Source organism: Pseudorca crassidens, chromosome 6 (assembly GCF_039906515.1).
Source record: "Pseudorca crassidens isolate mPseCra1 chromosome 6, mPseCra1.hap1, whole genome shotgun sequence".
Classification (NCBI taxonomy): Eukaryota; Metazoa; Chordata; class Mammalia; order Artiodactyla; family Delphinidae; genus Pseudorca; species Pseudorca crassidens.
In genome coordinates, this window is record NC_090301.1 from 12,424,230 (window position 1) to 12,442,318 (window position 18,089).

General features: G+C 36.5%; 1 long non-coding RNA gene across 5 annotated transcripts in view; it reads left to right on the forward strand.

The window, feature by feature from the left end:
• LOC137225748 (uncharacterized) overlaps window positions 1-18,089 on the forward strand; it is a 183,375-nt gene that overhangs the window by 143,509 nt on the left and 21,777 nt on the right. The window contains exons 6-9 of one of the 5 annotated variants that reach the window (XR_010944005.1): window positions 11,047-11,247; window positions 13,733-13,799; window positions 15,931-16,107; window positions 16,492-17,079. The exons of 2 other annotated variants lie outside the window; for them this stretch is intronic. This is a non-coding gene — a long non-coding RNA (uncharacterized lncRNA). Of the gene's footprint in view, window positions 1-11,046; window positions 11,248-13,732; window positions 13,800-15,930; window positions 16,108-16,491; window positions 17,080-18,089 lie in introns of those variants that run through there. 2 more of the 5 variants (XR_010944002.1, XR_010944003.1) reach the window with 2 other exon arrangements.

An 18,089-nucleotide genomic window follows, 5' to 3' on the forward strand; every position in this document is an offset into this window, starting at 1 on the left:
AGTGAATCAATTATGCATATACCTATGTTTCCATATCTCTTCCCTCTTGCATCTCCCTCCCTCCCACCCTCCCTATCCCACCGCTCTAGGTGGTCACAAACCACCGAGCTGATCTCCCTGTGCTATGCGTTTGCTCCCCACTAGCTATTTATTTTACGTTTGATAGTGTATATATGTCCATGCCACTCTCTTACTTTGTCACAGCTTACACTTCCCCCTCCCCATAACCTCAAGTCCATTCTCTAGTAGGTCTGTGTCTTTATTCCTGTCTTACCCCTAGGTTCTTCATGACTTTTTTTCCCCTTAGATTCCATATATATGTGTTAGCATATGGTATTTGTTTTTCTCTTTCTGACTTACTTCACTCTGTATGACAGACTCTAGGTCCACCCAACTCACTCTAAATAATTCAATTTCGTTTCTCTTTATGGCTGAGTAATATTCCATTGTATATATGTGCCACATCTTCTTTATCCATTCATCTGTTGATGGACACTTAGGTTGCTTCCATATCCCGGCTATTGTAAATACAGCTGCAATGAACATTTTGGTACATGACTCTTTTTGAATTAGGGTTTTCTCAGGGTATACAAGTGGTGGGATTGCTGGGTGGTATGGTAATTCTATTTTTAGTTTTTTAAGGAAGCTCTATACTGTTCTCCATAGTGGCTGTATCAATTTACATTCCCACCAACAGTGCAAGAGTGTTCCCTTTTCTCCATACCCTCTCCAGCATTCATTGTTTGTAGATTTTTTGATGATGGCCATTCTGACCGGTGTGAGATGATATCTCATTGGAGTTTTGATTTGCATTTCTCTAATGATTAATGATGCTGAGCATTCTTTCATGTGTTTGTTAGCAGTCTGTGTATCTTCTTTGGAGAAATGTCTATTTAGGTCTTCTGCCCATTTTTGGATTGGGTTGTTTGTTTTTCTGATAATCAGCTGCATGAGCTGCTTGTAAATTTTGGAGATTAATCCTTTGTCAGTTGCTTCATTTGCAAATATTTTCTCCCATTCTGAGGGTTGTCTTTAGTTCTTGTTTATGGTTTCCTTTGCTGTGCAAAAGCTTTGAAGTTTCATTAGGTCTCATTTGTTTATTTTTGTTTTTATATCCATTTCTCTAGGAGGTGGGTCAACAAGGATCTGCTGTGATTTATGTCATAGTGTTCTGCCTATGTTTTCCTCTAAGAATTTTATAGTGTCTGGCCTTACATTTAGGTCTTTAATCCATTTTGAGCTTATTTTTGTGTATGGTGTTAGGGAGTGTTCTAATTTCATTCTTTTACATGTAGCTGTCCAGTTTTCACAGCACCACTTATTGAAGATGATGTCTTTTCTCCATTGTATATTCTTGCCTCCTTTATCAAAGATAAGGTGACCATATGTGCGTGGGTTTATCTCTGGGCTTTCTATCCTGTTCCATTGATCTATATTTCTGTTTTTGTGCCAGTACCATACTGTCTTGATTACTGTAGCTTTGTAGTATAGTCTGAAGTCAGGAGCCTGATTCCTACAGCTCTATTTTTCTTTCTCAGATTGTTTGGCTATTTGGGGTCTTTTGTGTTTCCATACAAATTGTGAAATTTTTTGTTCTAGTTCTGTGAAAAATGCCAGTGGTAGTTTGTTAGGGATTGCATTGAATCTGCAGATTGCTTTAGGCAGTAGAGTCATTTTCACAATGTTGATTCTTCCAATCCAAGCACATGGTATATCTCTTCATCTATTTGTATCATCTTTAATTTCTTTCATCAGTGTCTTATAATTTTCTGCATAGAGGTCTTTTGTCTCCATAGGTAGGTTTATTACTAGATATTTTATTTTTTTTGTTGCAATGGTAAATAGGAGTGTTTTCTTGATTTCACTTTCAGATTTTTCATCATTCGTGTATAGGAATGCCAGAGATTTCTGTGCATTAATTTTGTATCCTGCTACTTTACCAAAATCATTGATTAGCTCCAGCAGTTTTCTGGTTGCATCTTTAGCATTCTCTATGTATAGTATCATGTAATCTGCAAACAGTGTCAGCTTTACTTCTTCTTCTGCAATTTGGATTCCTTTTATTTCTTTTTCTTCTCTGATTGCTGTGGCTAAAACTTCCAAAACTATGTTGAATAATAGTGGTGAGAGTGGGCAACCTTGTCTTGTTCCTGATCTTAGTGGAAATGCTTTCGGTTTTTCACCATTGAGGACGATGTTGGCTTGTCATATATGGCCTTTATTATGTTGAGGAAAGTTCCCTCTATGCCTACTTTCTGCAGGGTTTTTATCATAAATGGGTGTTGAATTTTGCCAAAAGCTTTCTCTGCATCTATTGAGATGATCATATGGTTTTTTCCTTCAATTTGTTAATATGGTGTATCACGTTGATTGATTTGCGTATATTGAAGAATCCTTGCATTCCTGGAATAAACCCCACTTGATCATAGTGTATGATCCTTTTAATGTGCTGTTGGATTCTGTTTGCTAGTATTTTGTTGAGGATTTTTGCATCTATGTTCATCAGTGATATTGGCCTGTAGTTTCTTTCTTTGTGACATCTTTGTCTGGTTTTGGTATTAGGGTGATGGTGGCCTCGTAGAATGAGTTTGGGAGCGTTCCTCCCTCTGCTATATTTTGGAAGAGTTTGAGAAGGATAGGTGTTAGCTCTTCTCTAAATGTTTGATAGAATTCACCTGTGAAGCCATCTGGTCCTGGGCTTTTGTTTGTTGGAAGATTTTTAATCACAGTTTCAATTTTAGTGCTTGTGATTTGTCTGTTCATATTTTCTGTTTTTTCCTGGTTCAGTCCCGGCAGGTTGTGCATTTCTAAGAATTTGTCCATTTCTTCCATGTTATCCATTTTATTGGCGTAGAGTTGCTTGTAGTAATCTCTCATGATCTTTTGTATTTCTGCAGTGTCAGTTGTTACTTCTTTTTCATTTCTAATTCTATTCATTTGAGTATCATTGTGATTTAATAAGAAGTCTTAATGTCTAGTAGTGCAAGTCCTCCAAAATGTTTGTCTTCACTATATTGACCTTTCACCTTCCCATATATATTTTAGAATTCACTTGTCAGTTGCCACAAAAATTCCTGTCAAGATTTTGGTTGGGATACATTGAATGTATAAAACAATCTTCAGAGTCATATTTTTACAATATTGAGTCTTCCAGTCGTGCACATGGTGTATTCCTCTATTTATTTAAATCTTCTCTAATTTCCTTCAATAGATTTTTGTAGTTTTCTGTCCAGAAGTAATGTACATGTTGTTACTTAGATTTATTTTTAGGTATTTGGTGTTTTTTAATGCTGTAGTAAATGTTACCTTTAAAATTTTTTAAATTGTCTTACTGCTATATAGGAATTGTACTTGATCAACCTATAAATTTCTACATTTAGTTATTAATTGAAATTTTGAATTCTCTATATCCTCAATTATGCCATATGAAAATAATGACCTTTAATTTCTTTCTTTCTGTTTTTAAGTGTCCTTTTTTGAGCTGTCTAGGACCTCCAGTACAATTTTGATTATATATAAAGATAATGAATAAATAGTTTTGTCTCTGCTATAATGATAGCCCTAAGTTTTTTGTTTTTGTAGTTTATCGGACTAAGAAAACTCCTTTTTGTCTTTTTTATTCTTTGATTTTTTAATTAAAGTGTGTTGATTGCTTTTTCTGCAAATGCGGAGATGGCTGTGATTTTTCTTTCTTTGTCTGATGATATAGTAAATAATGTTGATTGATTTTACAATATTAACTAATCTTGCATTTCCTGAATAAACCTAACTTTTCTAATATATTATTTTAAATTTGTTATCATTATTTTGGTATGTATCTATTTTTATTTATGCTCATGAGATTGCTGTTAGGTTCTGTTATAATCCCTATGTTATAGATTTGGAAACTGAGGTGTAGAGAGTTTAAACAAATAACCAAAGGAAACAACCTAAATGTCCACTGACAGAAGAATGGATAAAGAAGATGTGGTAAATATATACAATGGAATATTACTCAGCCATAAAAAAGAATGAAGTAAGCCAGACAAAAACAAATATCATATGATATCACTTATATATGGAACCTAAAAAAAATACATAAATGAACTTATTTACAAAACAGAAATAAAACCACAGATATAGAAAACAAATTTATGGTTATCAAAGGGGAAAGGGGTAGGGGAGCAATAAATTAGGAGTTTTGGATTACCAGATACAAACTACTATATATAAAATAATAACCAACAAGGACCTACTGTAAAGCACAGGGAACTATACTCAATATTTTATAATAACCTATAAGGGAAAAGAATCTGAAACACTGAATCACTTTAATATAACTGAAGCCAGACAGAGAGTAAACGATTTAAAGTGAGGAAATTTGATTCAAAAATATATTTCCATAAAATTAAATTATTAAAAAAGTTGCTGATTATGTTTTCAGAAACTAGTATAAAAATGATTCTGCTGTTCCATGAAGTCCCATATAATAAACATTATATGTTTGTATTTTTCTAGAGAGTATACCATTTTAGCGAGCATGATGGTTAATTTTATTTATCAACTTGACTGGGCCAAAGGATGCCCGGATGGTTGGGCATTCCTAAATGAATAAAACTTTATTCTGGGTGTGTCTGTGAGGGTGTTTCCAGAAGAGATTAGTATTGAATCAGTAGACTGAAAAAGAACATGTTCCTCACTAATGTGGTGGGCATAATACAATGCTTGGAGAGCCTGAATGGATCAGAAGGACAGAGAAAGAGTGAATTTGTTCTCTTTTTTGAACTGGGACATTCTTCTTCTCCTGCCCTCAGACATCCACCCTCCTGGTTCTTGGGCCTTCAAACTAACTAAATCCCACCACTGGCTCTCCTTACAGTGTCCAGCTTGCAGACAGCAAATCATGGGGCTTCTCAGCCTCTTATACCTATTATATGTATATGTTCTATTTGTTCTTCTTCTCCAGAGAACCCTAATACAGAAAGATTATTTTTTTTCCAACCAGTGGTAGTACTTTTTTTTTTTTTGCGGTACACAGGCCTCTCACTGTTGTGGCCTCTCCTGTTGCAGAGCACAGGCTCCGGACGCGCAGGCTCAGTGGCCATGGCTCACGGGCCCAGCTGCTCCATGGCATGTGGGATCCTCCCGGACCAGGGCACGAACCCGTGTCCCCTGCATCGGCAGGTGGACTCTCAACCACTGCGCCAGCAGGGAAGCCCGATAGTACATTCTGACCACAGTTTACAAAATGCTAAATAATCTTTCTCTGTCTTTTTTACTCTCTTTCTACATGCACACACATTCATTATTCTTCAGCCACACTGACCACCTGCTGTTTTCTGAATATGTCAAAGCCAAGGTGTGTCTGGTCATCACACGTGCTATTCCCTCTACCTAGAAATTCTTCCTCTAGACATCTGCATGGCTCAGTCCCTCATTTCCTTCATTCTCCGCAAAAATGCCATCTTATTAAAAAGGACTTCTCTGACTCATGCCACCTTTCTATGTACATTATTAACATCTACACTCAGAGCCATGCTCCTTCCTTCCCTGTTCATCCATAAACAAGTTTTCTTTATTTGTTCTCTTTACCTCTTTCCCACCTCCATAAGTGGGATATTTTAAATTCATCTTTCTAACTTCTCCAGAATAATGTGAACTCACTTAAAAGGCAAGGCTTTGCTCTGAATCCTATTCTTACAGCCTGGATAAGTGTCTGACATATTATAGACTACTTTTTTTTACAAATATTTGTTGTATGAATGAATGAATAAGTGAATGAATGAGTTTCTAAGTGTCTAAAGTTACCCAATTTCTCAGAAATTCCTGCTAATTATTATTTTTTCCCTGTGAGTCTCACCCTGAAGAAAGACAGGTTTGTTTCCTTCATCATTATCTCCTTTGTAAGCAATGATGTCAGAAGGTGTTGACAGATAGTTAACGCATCTTTGAGATGCATCCTGTCTATGCCCAAGGTAACTTGGAGGTGGAAGCATTTATCATTTGCCCTATGATAAGCTCCTGTTGTTTGCTTGTGGTGCAGGAAGTTCTTAATGCCCACTTTATATGTAATATACTTGAAAAATGAAAGATTATTGTTGATATTAAAGTAAGATACACAATATCATATGTAATTTGTTTCCCTCAATGTATGCCTGTTAGCTATATTCAACCCTGTCCTTCACACCTGGTCCTGAGATAAATGTAAAAGTAGGGTTCTGTATATAAATGGTCCATCTATCTACCAAAGTGATTGATTTCTGGGGCCAAAGAAATAATTGTAATTTATGAGATACACTTGTGATAGTCATGAATGTTCAGCAGAGTAGATAGACTGGGTGGCATGACTCTGATTTTAATTATAGGTCAACTCAACTTAATTCCATAACGTCACTCTTCACCCTTCCTTCTTCCTTTAAACTAAAAGCTAAAGGTACAAATGAACTAACTTTTGAATGTCAACCTGAGTTCCAAGAACTAGATGTGCAATTCTGATCAAGTAATTTGACCTCCTGGGCTCTCTGTTTCCCTAGCTTGGCCTGTATGATTTCTAATGCCCACTCTTAAATCCACAAAATGCAATGATTCTATATATTAATTATTAATCATTTATTAAGGGAACCAGTTTGGGGATTAGAAATTAGATGAGAAGAAGCGTGTTAGTCCTAAGTCCCATGCATAAGTTTCTGATAGAAAGAGAAAGGAGGGAGAAAGAGAAGAAAGAAAGAGAGTCCTAAGTCAGAAATCTTTAAAAAAAATACAACCCCAGTTTTTTAAAACACAACCCCAGTTTGCCATACCTTCCTTACTTGGGAGGACAGATGGAGGTCAGAGTCACAGAGTAACAAGTTTTGTTGGAGTTTTCCTTTAACCAGTGACCCAGAATCTCATTGTCTTCTTGAACATCATTCTTCCTCTGCATGAAGGTGTTTCTAAGACTTTCTAGGGAGTGTGCTAAGAGTGAGGAAGGAATTTGGAGCGAGGCTCCAGGAAAGTGGTTTCGGTGATATCGAGAGCAAGAGTAAAGTTTCCAGTATCTGGCGGAGTATGGTGCATCCAAGATATGATGTGGCTAGAGCCTAAAGATTGCGAGTAGGGGAAAGGGGTGACATGAGATCAGAAAGTTAGGCAGGGGCTAGATCCAGCAGGGACCTAGAGGACAGCTATTTTAGCTTTTATGTGCAATACTTATGCTCACCATAAACTGAGGTAGGGCTGAGGTGGTAGGAAAATTCAATTGCCAAACATCATGCTGTATTTAGGGTGAATCTCCTGCCACCAAGGGTTTCCTTACAAGTTCAAGTTCCTTCTGGGTGCCTCCTTCTTAACTTAGTTTAAGAGGACTCCCAGAAAGTCCTAGACTTTGCATAGATTTCTTGAAGATCTGCCCTACTAACTCACTAGATATGCCCAGTCATATCAGAGCCAAATTTTAGGTATAAAGCAGAAGTACCTGTACTCAGGCCACAACATAATAGAATTTCATAATCAAAATTTATGATGCTTTCAGGAATCTAAAAATTTATGTGTCATGTACACCTTGACTTCTAATAGGAGATTAAAGATGTTTCAGATAAGGTTATCACTTATGTCTCTCATCAAAAATGGACTTTTAATTATCTCCTTCCCTATCTGCTTGCTGACCCACTAATCCTAGCTAATCTTATGGCTCCTTCACAGAAATGAAGCCACACCCCTCTTGAAATAGGTCTCCTTATTAGTAGAAGAGGCTAGTACCACTGGGATTATTTTCAAGCTCTCTGACAAAATATAGACAAACCCTCTCGAAAGGGTTGACAGGGCAATAGCTGGCCTGATTGGAAGCTACTATGTAAAACAATAATATAGGTCTTCCATATCACCTTAAAGGTGACTGACTTCATGCCAACGTGTTGAGAACACACTACTTTCCCATTAGAGAAGATGATCAAATATATTTTCGTATTACATTTATGCGGCAAGGCTAGTTAGTAAGGACCAACAAAATACTTGTTTCAACCGCAGTGATAAAACAAAATGCTTGCAATTAGGAAACCTCCGCTAACAAAACCAATCATTTTAATGGAAGGAACACATTATACTGCTAAAGTTGTGTTCCAGGGTAAGATGTTTATTTATAAAGGATACTTTATTTAGTAATACTAACGAAGCTTGAAGAGAAAGCAAAAGGACTAACAAATGGAAGTACAGTATTAATTTTTTTGCAAAATATTTTATAAAACTTAACTTAGGTTGACTTAAATGTTTTCATTTTATTTTTTAAGGGGAAGAATCATTTCTCCCTGTTGGGTTCATTAAATGATATCAAACCATTTGTTGGTAAGTTCCTATTGGGTTAATACTGCATTTTTTGTTTCTAAGATTTGATTCTATGGTTATTTGAAGTAAACTTGTTAACAGCTGTATTTTTCATGAAAACAGCAAGTTTTAATCACACTAATCCAATTATTTTTCAGGGAAACCCAGTAAGGACAATTTGACTCCTGCTACATACCAGCCTAACAGATTTATTAACTAAGAGATGTATGTTAAGTAATCATGTAGGACCTCTCAGCGCAGATTAATTTGAGATTTAAATGCAGGATTCCTTTCTAGTGCTGATGATATCAAGACAAATCACACACCGTTTCAACAAGTGTTAAAATTCCCAGCAATTTCTGTTAATCTATGGTAGAAATAGTTTAAGAAATAGCTTTTATGCATTGTGTTGATTCAGTTGCCCAGAGTAGAAGCGTATATAATGTTATATAAGGCTAATCAGATGGTTAAAATAAATTTTCTTGGACATGGAGATACAAACTACAACCCCAAGTTCAAAGAACAAATAACATTATTTTTTATTCTATTGACTCTTGGACAGTTTGTATGAATGACTGAGGGTCAATGACATCCACAGCATGGTCAGAACTGCTCTAGCAGGGAAGGGTCTGCTAACTTGTACCTAAGGCTTACTGTGTGCCAGACACTTTATGTATATTAGCTCATTTAATTCTCACGATAATTCTCCAGGGAGGGGCGCTACCACTGTTATCTTCCTTCTAAAGATGATGAAATTGAGGTGTAGAGATTAAGTATAATCATGTGTCCAAGGATAGAGAGAAAGGGAGCAGAAGAGGGAGGATCTGAACTCAGGACCTTTGACTCTAGACTCTGCTCTTCACCACTGATCTATTTATGCTCTAGGAATGGAAGTTGATTACTGCCGTGCCCTCTCTGGGTGGGTAGTAATGCTACCTGGACTTGTCTTGGTTTGAGATGTTGGAAAGACACTTCCTGCTTAAGGTCCGCATGGTTATCCTAAAAACATCCCTAAGGATCAGGCCCTCTCATCCTGTTTCCTGTCTTGGTAGAAGGTGATGGCAATCAAGTTAGTTCTCTAAACTTTGTGAAGGAAGAGAGGAAGGGGAGTTAACATGGACATTTGTTCAAGCTAAGCATAAGGAAGAAGAGCTCTATCAAGACAGAGTGACTGATAAATAATGACTTTTCAAATAATAAACTTAGAAAAAAAAGTGAAAAAAACTTGCTATACTTTTTGCCATAGTCTAGAATAATGGCTCTCTCTTAGAAGTTCATGTACCATCTAAACCAGAGTTTCTTCACTTCAGCACTACTGATATTTTGGAATGTATAATTTTTTTTGGATGCAGGAGGCTGTCCTGTACCTTGAAGGATGTTAACCAGCATTTCTAGCCTCTACTCACTAGGTGGCAGTAGCATCTCCAGTGTGACAAACAAAAATGCCTCCAGGCATTGCCAATGTCCCCTGGAAGCAAAATCACCCCTGTGGCTTCCCTGGTGGTGCAGTGGTTGAGAGTCCGCCTGCCGCTGCAGGGGACACGGGTTCGTGCCCCAGTCCGGGAAGATCCCACAGGCCGTGGAACGGCTGAGCCCGTGAGCCATGGCTGCTGAGCCTGCGTGTCCGGAGCCTGTGCTCTGCAACGGGAGAGGCCACAACAGTGAGAGGCAAAAAAAAAAAAAAAAAAATCATCCCTGGTTGAGAATGACATATATGTGTTTGTGTGTATATAGTTGTGATCTAAGTAGGATGAAAGGGTTTTCATAGCAAAAAAAAAAAAAAAATCATCCCTGGTTGAGAATGACATATATGTGTTTGTGTGTATATAGTTGTGATCTAAGTAGGATGAAAGGGTTTTCATAGCTTTAATATTAATATAATTTCTATGAATTTCTATGTGTTTAGAAAAATGTGAGTTTTTTATTTCCATGCAGATTAGAATATTTATCTTTTAATTAGTTAATTGATCTTTGGCAGAGTGATTGTCACATGTAAGATAAGAAAGATAGATTTTTTTTTTCAGGGTATGGAATAATGAAGGTTAAAGCAACCTAAAATGGTAAAAAAAAAAACCTGACTTACTGAGAAATCAGAAACAATTCAATAGGGATATTTCTAATCCAAGAAGAGTGGAAGTGTATCATATAAAAAAGTAGTTAAAGCTTGAAACATTGCATCAAGAAATAGTGACAATGGGAACTTTATCAGCTTTCTTGATTAGTATCATGGCATGTCAGTCTGGGGGCCTATTTAAGATCAACTTAATTTTCTCATTTTTCAAAGAAACGGGGGTGCATGAAAATTAAATTACTCTGTGGAGTTCCTGATGGCCGACATAGGAATGGAAGGTTGATCTCCTGATTCTCATTTCTACTAAACACAGTTTCTCTGGGGAATGCATGAAATCCAGGTTAGCTGTCAGGAACAGCCTTCATTTCCTACCCGTGCAACCAAGGGCTCTATTTGCCTGCATAACTCGTTTTTTCTTTCCTCTTTAATATTTCTGTTATATTGCTGTCACCCTATGTTTCTCTTTCATCACTTAAGTTTTGTTTTGTAGGGAAGAGATTATATCATCCTAGTACCTAGCATGGTTATTCAATAATAAAATATTTTATGAACCTTAAGAATGATAGATTCCAAACACTGGGGACTGATGCAGAGGCTTCTGTGAAGCTTCCAGATGACGCCTGTGTTTCCCCAACATGGAGAAAACTATTATTAGACGTTATTGTTTGATTTGATTGATTTTTCTGTCCTCTTTTCAGAATGCTTCCATGAGAACCGAACTCTTGCTCAATCTTGGTTCTCCATGGCTCCACGTGGTAATTGGCAAATAGGAGACTCTTAATAAATGTATTCGTTGAGTGATGAAATAAAGTAGTGGATTTGCCAGGATGGACACAGTGGAAATTTTCAAAATAAATTCACATGCAATACAGTCTCTTGACAACCATTTACCAAACAGGGTATGTATTATAATATGTAGAAACAGCAGACCACTCAGCCAGACTTGGATGCGAGTTCAGTTCTGATCGTTATTAGCTATGTGACCTCCGTCAAGTTGTTTAACTCCCGAAAGCCTAACTCCTGCATTTGTAAAACTGCATTATATTTTTAATACTATAAGATAATAATATAGTAGTTATTTAATATAGCAGTTACATGAGTAGCATTTATCTCTTAGGGTTCTTATGAAAATTAAATGAAAGAATGAAGGTAAATTGACTAGAACAGTGCTTGGCACCTATGCACTTAATAATTGTGAGCTGGGTGGAAAGCATACTTCTATCCCACCTGGCTATCTTGCCAATAGACAAATTTTCATCGGCCAAACCCCGGGTTTGGGGGAAAAATTGCCATGTGGTAAGTCTCAAGATTTATGCCAGACAAGCCTCTTATTTTTTCCAGCATCCAAGCAGTAGGCACCCCTGCTTTTCTTTCCTCCCTGCAGTAGGGTCGTGGCTTGGTCCCCAGGCCAGCCCAGCCATCTTTATAGTGACTAGCTGTATAAATGGACTGAGAGCCGCCTTATCCACAGGCCACTTATTCTGGATTCAAAAATAGGATGAAGGAAACAGCCCTTTGAAATTCAGCCTGAGTCCCTTGATACTGCAGTGCTTTCCAGGGAAGTGCCTCATGAGGAAAGGTACTGAATGCTCAGTAATTATCAATAAAAAGGAATTCATTTTCCCCTTGGCTATTTTTTCCTTTGTGTCGGAGAACTCTAGAGAGCACCAAGAGTGAAGTACCAAGACCCAATCCTTTCAATTATTATTAAAAGAAGATAAGCCTTAGGATCCCATCCTTTATCTACATGAGAAAATAAGATATGGATGACAATAACAGCTAGCTGAGGGATGGGATCTACATGTAAGTAAAGAAAATAGAACAACTATATTTAAAGGCTGGAGAGACATATAAAAGAAAATGCTGACTGTATTGTAATCTGTCTTCCACGTCCATACATAGTCATTTACTTTATGCTAATAGATGTGTTAACATCTATTTTCTTCTGAATAATGAAGTCACATACCTCCCTGGTAGGCGACTTTTGAGTTGTGTCTATAGACCTTCTGAGTTGCATGTATAGACCTTTTGAGTTATTCCACATGGAATAATTTGAGAATGAGAACACAGGGTATCATGAGATGGTAAAACAGAAGGATGAACTGAATAGCGCCCCCTTCAGGAAGAGGAAGGAAAGGGAGGTAACACAGCCCAGCCCTAGGAGAGCAGAAGGTGAGGGGTGATGTAACAGTCTGGGCAAATGTGGTCACAGAGAATGGCTATGTTCTGAAGAGCGCTGGCAATGCTGAACTCAGTAGATTATAAAAATAATTAAATTAAAAAAAAAAAACTCCATTTGTTTCTTCTCAATCGTGGACATTTTTTTGTCTCTGGAGCCACTGAGGGTAAGAGGCAAGAAGTCAACAATTTTGAGACTTAACAGACTTGAAGAGAGAATTCATTCATTCATTCATTCATGCATTCATTCACCCATCCATTTATTTATCCCTTTAATGAACGTAGTATGTTCCTTCTCTGTCCCAGACAAGAAAAGAAAAATGAGATACACATCTCAGTGGTGTCAATGCTCTTAACAAAAATCCTGAAGATAAAAGATTTGGAAAGATTCTAGCAATTCAGAGATGGTATATTAAAAATAACTGAACAGTAGCTGTTGCTGTAAAAGAAGCATGGGAAAGATATCACTATGCTCCTTTATTATTTTATAATTAGAAAAAATACTTTAAAATGTCTGCCTAAGTTTATTGGTGTCCTGTGCAAGATTTAGATCTTCAACAAAGATTCTTTGTTAAGAGAATGATTTTACAGAGCTGACACTCTAAATTTAGTTGTAACTGCTCTATAAAATAGCAGAATGATAAAAAGAAATGTAAGACTTTTAGATTAAGTTTCTATGACCCACTTATAACTGAGTGATAGATGATTAATTTTAGTTCATATTGTTGATTGGCTCTTTATGATAATCGCTTTTTGATTGTTTTATGCAAATTGGAAATTGAAATTTAAAGGTGAGATTTATAACACTAGAAAGATTGTTATTAAGCCCTGAACAAAATAAAATGTGTTTATAAAGTGAATTTTAATCATATTTCTCTGCAAAAAAAACAAGTTCATATTTCACAATTAAATAAAAACTGCTTAGGACTAAGAAATGTTTTTATGAAATATTCTCAGTTCCTTGAAAAAGGTAAGCCATACAATAATAGAGAATTGGGATTTGGGAAAATATGTCTCATCTTCTGACTTTAATAATCAAAATCACACATAAATTCCATAATTATAATAGCAATAATAACAGTAACTCACCTTTATTGATCACTTAGGGTGTGCCAAGTTTAGTGCCAAGCACTAGTCTACAAGTTGTTTTACTAATGTTCACCATAGCCTTGTGAGATAAGTATTCTTCTTCTTCTCGTTCTACAGATGAAATGCTGTGTCACTAAGATGTTGAGTAATTTGTCCAAAGTCACACAGCTGATAAAGTGTGGAGGTTGGTTTCTCCTGGTCTGTCTGGTTCCTAAACCCACAGGATCAACTATGCTTGCTGGCACAGTATAGAAGTTGCTTTTCTTCGACACTGTCAGCCAACGTTTGCATTAAGGGGAAAAGAAGTCTTACTGTAACCCTTGTTTGATTTCAAAATGTGAAGAAGAAAATGGAGAGGAAAGTGGACCCTGTCTCTTGATGAATCATAAATTCTATCTTAAAGGGATGCACCCTTTAAGCTGTGCTTCCATATTGAAGCACAGCTTCTCGCTTAGCACTAAGCACTTACTTAATTCTAAGAATATCACGTCCAAAGCCTATAGTCTGTCGGAGGAAATTTCCCTTGAGTGTGCATTATACAGGGGAAATCCCAATTGTAACCCAAAATGAAATGAGATGAAAAATGAAAAAGAAAATTCAGCTCTACTCTCCATTCTGCCCCACTGTCTCCATTTGGAGAAAATTTCTCAACATTCTCATGGTTTGAGCACATATTTAACATTTTGAGAAACTATCATTTGTCTTAGGCTAGAATATCCATCATAAATATCCTCTGCTCAATTATTTAGGACAGCTCCTGTTTCTTCTCACACTCTCTTCTTGCAAGTTCACTACTGTGATAGCAATCATACATCATACCCTCCAAAATGTAGTAATTAATACTTAATAATAGGAATGTAGGGAAGTTTATTTTTGGTTTCTCTTATTATAAAATGAAAGTGCTTTTTCTGAAGATCTTGGGGGAACACTAGGTAGTGTGGCCGTTTTCTTGAATTTCCAAATCTAATTTCTGAAGAACTCCATCAACAGAAATCAACCAGCTGGAATTGTGCTGAGGACTGTGCTTTTCCCTAAAAGCTCCTGAATGAAGAATGCCCTTCAAAATGATGTTTTAGTCAGAGATCCCAAACTGGATAGATTTCCTCTCTTCTCATTATTCTTCAACCAGTCAGATATTTGCGGTATACATATGTTTGGAGTGATAAGCCAGACAAATGTCAGGTTGATCGAACAAAGATGAAAATAGAAAATGGAGTTGAAAGACACTGGGAATTAAGATGAATGCTATAGGAATAAGCCTTAATAAAACAACAAATTTATTTGTGTTACAACCCCAAATCTAATACATTATGAATAATGTATTATTTGGATAATAATGATATTTGGAAATTTCAGAATTCAAATTCGATTTTCTATACTTTATAATATTTTCATGTTTAGCTTAGTTGATTCTTCCTCTCAATTATCCAACTGGACTGCAAATCAAATTTTTCTAAAACCGATTTTAAGGAACCTTTGCAAGCTATTCTCACAGTTCCTGTTTAAGTGGCTTAAGCCTCTTAAAATGTTCTTAAAATGTTCTTCTCCCAAACTAGTTTGAGTTCATTAACTCTTTACAAGTTATTCCCTGCCTCATGCCACATTTTACATTTGTTAATAGTTTCTGATACTTTCTAGTTGTAGGAACATTTTTTTCTACTTTTAATGGGGAGAAGAAAAGATTGAGTATTGCTTTTTTTTTGAGTTGGAACATCTTGATTATATGATTTCAAGACATCACCTTTTGTGTTATGTCTTTCAATTTTCCCAAAAGTTATAAAATTTTCAAGATGGTAGAAAAATATAATTGTTCCTTCATGAAAACACACAAGAAAAGAACCAATGTAAAATATTTGGTTCTCTTTCCCTGTGAAATAAAGCAACAAAATGTATTGGCCTTCTTATTCTAGCTCTGAATAAGTCACTTGTTTCTGGGATATTTGGAACTTTTAGCCAGGTGCCAGTGTTACCCAGAAGATGGAGAAAATTCCTATCAATTTTGAGTTATGACTGTCATTTTGTTCTTGAGAGACCTACATCTTTATCAAACTTGTAAAAATAAAAGAAAATAAACAAACTTGTAGATCCAAACTCTTGAAAATACGTTCATAAAGTCATCGACATGTGATAAGATTTGAAATTCTAGAAGGATCTGGCTCATGGTCCCCTTCCCCAAACTCTCACTACCCATCCCTACTCAGAACCGGGTCAACATGCTGGGTTAACTCTGTGTTTTCTCCATGTTAGTTACATCTTTCTAATTTATGGTTTTAAGGCCTATTGAAATGCAAGGACATTTTTTTTTTTTATTGCAGGAAAACGATGCATTTACTTTGCAGAGGTAGTACAATGGCTGCTGCAGAGTGTGGACATGATTAATGTCACCTTAAAGTGCTGTCTGGCCCAGTTTTGCTTGTTTAGGATGTAGCCTCATTAAGACGGACTCCCATCTTACTTTCCAAATGAAGAATCTGGGAGAAGATTTTGATAAGGTAATAAGAGGTTGGGAGTGGATTTAACTACCTGAAGTTTCGGTAGTGATGCCAATGAAGAGGTAGGAGGGCACTGAAGGAGGAGAGAAACACTGAACACAGACAACTCACCCTGCTTTACCAGTTTGCTTCAAGCAGCTTTGGCAGAAGTCCTCACTTATTTTCACCTAACCAGTTCACAGTTTTCAACCCACATTTTAACCTCACCTCAGCTTTCAGATTGCCTCTAAGACACATAATTATATAAATAAGAACATCTAAAAACAAACCGTTGGGTCCCAAGAAGCTAGGGTGACAAATGACAGTCCTGGATTGATACAACTGTGAATTTCTTTATTTAAAACCTCATCTCTCATTTAAACTCTGTTGATTCTGTCTTTGCAGGCAAGGCTTTTCCACAGCAGTTCAAAATATACACAGTTAATGCTTCTATTAAGACAAGCTTTTTAGGTGAGACTGAGCTGTTATTTATTCTTCACCCACACGATTAGCATATTAATGGTTGGGTATTTTAAGAATAAGTAAATAAAGTCTCTTTGTATCCACTGAATAATATATCACATTATTATACACATATAATATATACACATATATATACAATATACACACCTATATGTAATACACATGCATATAAATGTGAAACAACCTTCTGTTTGCCTTATTAGCTTTAATAACTGGTAACACATGCTCTCTTATGAGTCTAAGATTGTTAATATTTTTTCTCATTTGACAGAGGAGTTACCTTGGATAACCTATCCCCACACAGAATTTTATGGCCTGTTTTCCAAATTACTCTGAAGTGAAAACCACAGTGGAAATATTCCAGAATCACATTCCTGGCTCTGGAACACAATGCCTTGGTGGTTTGCCAATTTTCTTTTCTTCATCATTCAGAGTAGTTTATAAAAATGTTTTTATATGCCAGTATTGAGTACTGGCACTAATGTGTTCTCCTTTAAATTCATTGCTGGCAGCTACCAAGATAATTAGGAAGAAACATATAAGTATCGGTTGAACAGTACCTCTCAGTCTAGGAGATCTCTCATTACCTTAGATAGGTCATTAATTTGTACCATGGAGAGTCCATCTAAAATGCATGGTTAGAGAGTAAAAGGATGAATCAAGACTTACAGGAACTTGCTGCTAGAACAAGATGTTACTGCCAAGTTAGTGTCTTACCAGGGTAAATTTTTCAATGCCTCAGTAAGTTTCATTACAAGTGTCATCAAAAAACGTTTAAGAATTCTGGACAACACCCTCTGCAGCATTTAAAGAGTGCTGTAGAAAGGAAACAATGCAAAGAACATATATTCTATGATTAACATCTATAGCAATTTTAATACAGTCACATTAAAAAGCATAAAACATGACTACGTAAAGTACATTCAAGAATGCAAAAAAAGGCTGCCCTGGTGGCGCAGTGGTTGAGAGTCCTCCTGCTGATGCAGCGGACACAGGTTCGTGCCCCGGTCCGGGAAGATCCCACGATCCGCGGAGCGGCTGGGCCCGTGAGCCATGGCCGCTGATCCTGCGCGTCCGGAGCCTGTGCTCCGCAATGGGAGAGGCCACAACAGTGAGAGGCCCGCGTACCGCAAAATAAGTTTTAATATTAGGAAATCAGTTTATCTACTTACATAATTTGTCCTATTAACAGATTAAAAAGAAAAAAAAAACAGGCAACTCACTTGATAGTTATTAAAGACATTTGATAAATTTCGTGACATTGTTAGAATGTTTCACGTGGAAAACATTTTTTGAAATGGTCATGTATATTTTCTTAATAGGATAGGAATAATCAAATTCAACCAGTGATTTGCAGCACAGTAGAAGGATTTTATTTAAAATAAAAAACAAGACATGAATGCCAATATCACCATTACATTTAGCATTTTCTCTCAAGAGCCTGTTCGTCCATTCGGAAACAACAGCAACAACAACAAAAAAGCGGTGTAATCATGAGAAGAAAGGAGGCAAAACTGTCA